Source organism: Octopus bimaculoides, chromosome 3, assembly GCF_046866305.1.
Source record: "Octopus bimaculoides isolate indiv1 chromosome 3, ASM4686630v1, whole genome shotgun sequence".
In the NCBI taxonomy this organism is placed as follows: Eukaryota; Metazoa; Mollusca; class Cephalopoda; order Octopoda; family Octopodidae; genus Octopus; species Octopus bimaculoides.
The window spans coordinates 33,122,785-33,130,148 of NC_142930.1; positions in this window are offsets into that span (position 1 = coordinate 33,122,785).

Consider the following 7,364-nt stretch of genomic DNA (forward strand, 5'->3'; position numbering starts at 1 on the left):
ATGATTTGAGTAAGATTTGATTTGTATTTCTGTTAAAGAGAAATTGTTTTTAGTGAATGGTTTAATAAATAGCTTTTGATTAGTAAAACATGTGAAATAGATGGAAGAATAGTATAAAGAATAGTATAATATAAAGATTGTTTTAATGTTTAAGGGAAAAGTACCAATAAATCTTGAGGAAATACCTCAATAATAGATACAGAATCAATATGAAGGGACTTTTTAATTTATAAATGATGTATTTGCTTCATTATTTTGAAACTTGCTTTGTAGATCAACATTTCTTTTGTTAGACAAAGATGTCGAAAAAATGACAATGTTTAACTATACTGAACTAAGCTAGTCAATTGTTAACTTTCATAGAAGACAGTTTAATATTCTTAACAAACAAGGTTAATATTATTTACTTGGGGCCAATGTGTGATAGATTAGATGTGTAATAAAGCTTTTAACATTATTTTGTCTAAAGTCATTATTTCATCTAAACAAATGAAAATAAAAGTGCAAGCTAATTAGTAGATATTAATTATTGTTTAATGTCCTATTTTCCATGCTGGCATGGATAAACATAGTTTTATTAATTTATTGTGGATCATTTAACACATCTTGAGTTTACAATGTAAACGAGGGTGACAAATATCTAGAACTTACCCTCCTAAATTTTTGTGGTATTAAGCATTTGAAAAGCATTTCTCTGCATATGAATAAAAGATTTTTTACTGTAGGAGAATCTGAATTTAGCACTGTAAACTAAGATATATTTCTAGATAAAACAATGCTCTTTCTCTCCTGCACCTCCACATGGTACATGATTACAGCTAAGATAGCCTTTAGCCCAAATTGAGTAATTTAAATCTAATATCTCAAAACTTTTTTTTGATCATATTTTCATATTTAATTCTATATTAAATATTTTGATAGTTTTATTCAAATTTCCATGTAAAAATCCTCTATTTGATAATATATCCATGGAAAATAACAAATTTATTGTGATTTTTGTGATGAGAAAAATTGCTTCTTGTCTAATGAAATGGCAAGTATTTTTATCTGTCTGCATATGTGATCATCTGGAAAATAAAATTATCAAATTGTTTATAAATTGTATTTTGTAAAGTTTTGCTCTCCATATTGCCAACATGTAAAATTTTGTATTTCTGTATGGTATACTTGACAGTTAATTAAAAATTATCTAAATTTTAATTTCTCTTGGATACATTATTAATCTATATTTGTCTAACTGTTTATGCTTTCTTGTATTAACAACTAATATAGTTTCATTTAACAACACCAATAAAAAGATGTATAAGTTTTGATACAAATTTAATTTCAATTACAAGATTTGATCACCATTGAATAGCATTTCAAGTTGATAAAGGGTTGTTAAAAGATGTAATCCACTATATGAGCCTTTAACAGAGTTATATTTTTTGATTCTCAAGAATGATTATGTAATAACCAAGTTTTAAGTACCTTAATAAAATGTAAATTCTAAGTAAACTTGAATTAAGCATAAACTGAACTTTACGCATCAACTATTTGATGGGGTTCTTATCATAACTTTTACTTCTTGGGATGAATTGACATCTCTAGTAGTTATTTTGTGTTAGTTACTCATTTTCTTTTACAGCTCCACAATATTTGAAATTTGTATGGCTAGGTAACAAAATGCTTATAAGTTACATAGTACATCACTCCATCTTCCTTACAGTAGCAGTCTGTATTCATTTAAAGCTAGGTTGCTTAAATTAAGTGTTTGGATCATAGATACAGCAGAAGTAATGGACATGTAACCCCAATATTTTGAATGGAAATCTATAATATAAGAGACTATGATGCTAGCAATTCTGAGTTAAACTAAACATATTTTACCTCCTGATGTATTTCTTCAGACTTTTTAGCCAATTATTAGAGAAATAAAACTAGTAAGAGGAAGCTTAAAGATGGTTTGAGCCTCAAAGAACAATGAGTAAGAATTGTGTGCATGTGCACGCACTTACATAGATAGATAGAACACAAAGTTCTGCTATGAGGAGAGGTGAGTTCTGGCAGTGACAGATTAAAGCAAAAGTTTTTACATTAATGTTTATTCATCAATAAAAATTATGTCAAGAAATATAAAAATATAACTTTATATCTTTACAGGATATAGCTCTAATGATTTAAACAAATTAACAATGCTTACTCAATGAATCTGAAATTACTTACAATGAAAGGATCATTTAGATATGCAAGAGGTACAATTAATTGTTACAGCTTGGTCCAACATACACTGACACGAACAAGAGTTCTTTTTTTTTTTAATAGAAAGTGGGGGACATTGAATAAGTGAAGTTTTACCTCCCATTTTTCCAGAATTGATGAAACCAATGCCAGTCATGTACAAAGGTTAATATAGTCGACTGTTCTCTGTACAGGTTCCTGTCCTTGTCGCTGTTAGAGATGTGTTAACGTATCTAGTGGGAGTTAGTTCCCTTGCATTAAATATCATGTTACAAGTAAAATTATCTCCCTTGCATTGTTACATTTTTATTCCCACACTAGTTTTAGATATAGAGTTGTCTCCCTTACATCCATCATTAACCCAAATTCATACAAATGTTTTTTGCATAGCGTTGCCTCCCTTGTACTATTTATAAAAGTTCATGAGCTTCAGCGAAATAATTTCTCGTTAGTCCGATTGTAGTAATTTTATTTATTGGTTCAAATTACTCAAACAACTAAGATCAATATAATCAGTTTTAGTTTCTTCAAAATGTGTGCTCATGTGGAAAATTTAGAAATCATTATTGATGTTGCTGAAAACATTAGTAGAGTGCTTCATTCGGTAAATCGTTGGAGAAAATTAACTGAACTATTAAGATTCGAGTTTTCTTTTACGTCCGCAACTGAAATAACACCGAGGTTTAATGTTGGTAAAATAAAGTACAAGGGTTCAATGTAATTCATTAAAACCTTCACCCCCACCAAAATTGTTGACCTTGTGCCAAAATCTGAAACAATTTATATTAATATTATCATTCTTATTATTATCATCATTATTCAAATTCCACCGAATTCGACTTTGCTTTTCATCCTTTCTGGGTCGATAAAATAGCTACTAGTCAAGTTCTGAGGTCGATGTCATCGATTTACCCACCCCTCTCCCACGAAATTACTGACCTCGTGCCAAAATTGTTGTTGTTGTTGTTGTTATTATTATTATTATTAATTTTAGTAAGGCGGGAATCGTTAGCCTACCGGGCAAAATGCTTAGCGGTATTCCGCCCGTCTTCACGTTCTGAGTTCAAATTCCGCCGAGGCCGACTTTGCTGTCCATCCTTGCGGGGTCTATAAAATAAGTACCAGTTGAGCACTGTGGTCGATGTAATCGACTTATCCCCTCTCGCAAACTTGCTGACCTTTTGCCAAAATTTGAAACCATTATTATTTACATGTTTTTAATTGATATTAGCCCTTGTGGCCAATAAAACGAATTAATTATTATTATTATTATTATTATTATTATTATTATTATTATTATTATTATTATTATTATTATTTATTCCGTTTCTGTACGTTCTAAGTTCATATCCCGTCGAGGGGTCAAGTATGCTAGTCATCCTTTCGGGGTAGTTAAAATGAAAACACCAGTCAAGCCCGGAGTTGATGGTATCGACAAACGCACTCCTCTCAAAATTCTTAGCTTTGTGCCTAAATCCGAAGCAACTACTGAGTTGGCAGAATCTTTAGCACGTTGGGCGGATCTTTTTTAAAACGGGGGCCACATTTTTCATTAACGAAACACTTTGAAACTTGGAACACTGGTAGAATGTGTCATATAAAACATCTTTTTCTCTTAGTCTTCTTAAAAAAAAAAAAGAAATCCCTAAGTTATTCCATGTTAAAGTTGTCGTATTTCTGTAATTTCAACCAATCACTGACGTCCATTCAGCCGATCTACATTAAGTGCCGACTACATAAACAAACGATTCTGAAACAATTCTATCGGTGATAGGGTTAGGGTAAAACAGCAAATTTAAAAAGAAAAAAGCAAATAAAACGAAGAAAAAAAAACGAAAATGAAAAAAGCAAATTTAATCAGCCAAAGGAGTAAATGTAAACAACTGAATACTTGTCAGTGATTGGTTGAAATTATCGAAATAAGACAATTTTTTACATTAAATAAATTCGAATACAAAAATATTTTTCTGTTCTATAACACAAAATAGATAAGTATCCGAAGTTTGAAAGTCTTTCGGTACCAAAAACACTACGTAAAACATTAATGAAAAATGTGGCCCCCGTTTTAAAAAAGATCCCGCTGGGCAAAATGTTTTAGCGGCATTTCGTCCGTTTTCGTGTTCTGAGTTCAAATTCCGAGCGGTTGATTTTGCCTTTCATCCTTTCGGAAGTCGATAAAATAAGTACCAGTTCAACGCTGGGGTCGAAGTATTCAACTCACCCACTTCCCCGAAATTCCTGGCTCTGGGCCACAATTTGAAACTACTACTACTACTACTACTACTACTACTACTACTACTACTACTACTACTACTACTACTACTACGTCTGAAAAGGGTGACAGCGAGGAAGAATCGTTGGAAAAATGCATTGAAGTATTTAGTTATGTTTTCGTTCTTCTTGGATTTGATAAATAAAATCTTGTCAAATACAGTAGTGGATTTTTATTAGCTGCCCCTTCTATACTGATAAGCTGTGATCTTGTGCCAAAATAAGAATAAGACATCATTATTACACCCTCCACCTACATACATCTATATCTTGTGCCTAAGTAATCAATATTTCAACGAACACAGGAATTGTAGTGGTTACTTATAAATAGGTGGCTTCAACTATTTGAGAATTATTTTGTTCCTGGGACACGTCGCAATGCTAGTATTGGAATATGAACTAAAAGGTCATTGTAACTTCAGTCTGACACCTTATTGACTCAATAACTGTTTTACGAAAACAAGGAAAGATAGATTTCTGCAACGTCCTATCTCGAGTTGTCAAGGTGACCTTCGTGTAAATAACGGTTTCTTACGTAGTAACGAAACCTGACAGTTTTAACGGATTGTAAATTGAGATATTATGATGTTCATGTCATTCTCAAGGGCACAAGTGACCCAAAATAAAGGGAAACTGGCTTCATCCGACAATCGTAACAGAGTCGCGGACTGGGTGCGCCGGGTTAATGAACTCCAACCATAAGTTGTTGCTACTGTAACAATAAGTATAAGGATAATGACAATGGTAATGATAAAACCGGTGGTGGTAGTGCTGGGAAGGTTGTTGATGATGATAATGATGATATTGAAGATGATGATGGTGATATTGATGATCAGCGGTCACAGAAAAAGCTTCGTTGAAAAATATGTAGTGAAACTACCTAATTGGAATAAAATGTAAAATCAAATTTGGTGTGTACACATGCATGCACACACATTTGTTTGAAATGGTTTCGGACTAAAACAAAAGTAGTAGACACACGCACACCGGGCGCGTGCGCGCACACACACACACACACCGTTATATTCCCTTTTACTTTATTATCATTTTAAGTTATTTATCTAAGACCTGGTCACCGACACTTTTTAGCATCATATGTATGTATGTATGTATGTATGTATATGTGTGTGTATGTATGTGTATGTATATACGTGTATGTATGTATGTATGTATGTATGTGTGCGTGTGTGTGTATGTATGTGTGTGTGTACGTATGTATCTATGTATGCGCGCGCGTGTGTGGGTTATGGATGGATGGGAGGGAAAAGTACATTAAGAGTTCTTTATTTTGACATTCGTTGTAGTAGATAAAATAAAGTCAGCTAACATAAGCGGTTGAGTATCTCTCACTAAATATGTGGTTTAAGGTCATGTTAGAAAAAAAAATATCGGCAGAAAGTAACATGACAATTCGAAATGAGTACCAGAAAAGAATCGCCTATGCCGTTGAAAGCTTATGGCGTAACGCTGTTATTTTGTATTTATAACAACCGAGTGTTCATGAAGTAGAGAGAAGGAATATTTTGACGGGCAGTAGGTCAGGCTGGGAAGAAAAGGGAGATTAAGAAATCTTAAAGGTTCTTTTTACTACTTTAATGTCATGTCAACTGATGTGTTTGTGTTTCCAGCATGTCATTTGACTGGTTACGTAGGCGGTTCAGTGTTTTATTTTATCGTTTTATTTTCTTATTGATGGACTTTAAACTTAGTGAGAAACGGCTGCACGTAGCACAGTCGACGTTAGACCGAGAGATAAGGAGAGAGGCAGAAACAAATAGATACACGTTATAAAAAGAAATGTATGAGAGAGATAGACAGAGAGAGAGAGGAAGAGAGAGACAGAGAGGAAGAGAGAGAGATGGAGAAAATAACAGAGAGTAGTAGAAAAGACATTGACTGATGGATGATAATAGGGAAATATAAGAGAAAACAAAGTGAATGAGAGAGTGAACGAAATGGAGAATGAAAAAGTATAAGAAAGGAGTAATAGCGACGGAGAGATAGTGACAGTCAAAAAGATATGGAGAATGATTGAGAGAAAACGTGTCAGGGAGAATGCAAGAATGAGAGAGGGGCGAGAGAGATAATGTAAAGGAGGCGAGATATAACTATGATTGTGAGAAAATGAATCACAAGACACAGAGTGGGTGAATGTGAGAGAAGGAAATAGAAATAAGAAATGAGAGGAGTAATAGCTAGAGAACGAGCGAAATAAGTCACACAGAGACAGAGAAGGGGAGATATGGAGAAAAAGAAAGAAACAAAGAGAGAGAAGTATATAAATGTAAGAGGACGTGTGACAATAGGCGACGAGGGATGAGAATGAGACAGTGGTTAACAGAGAAAAGGATAAGGGTTAGAGATAAAAGTGAATAGTAAAATATATCATGTCATCCACCCTCCAAAAAAAATTATAATGCAAGCTGCACAGACGCTACAATGTAAATGTATTTGAAAAACACATTTCTATATATGTATGTGTGTTCAATATGAGTATTAATTTTATGTGTATTATACTTTTGTTAGAAAAGTATTTCTCTGTGCATGTGCACACACACACACACAGACGTGTGTGTGTGTGTCTGTGCGCGTGAGTGTGTAATGGGTATTTGTCAATATTTTTGCATCAATGTGTCTGCATACGTGTGTATTATGTGTATTTGTTATTTTTTAAAAATGAGATTTTTCTGTATGTGTACGAAGTATGTTGGAAGGAGATGCATTTAGGTGCATGCGTGTGTACGATTCATGTCAGAAAAAAAAAACGTTATAATTTTATATTTTAAACCAAGGGAATAGAAAATTAAATAAGCAAATGAAATAATTTATATACCACAGATAACGAACCTAATCTACTAACTTCATACGAATTC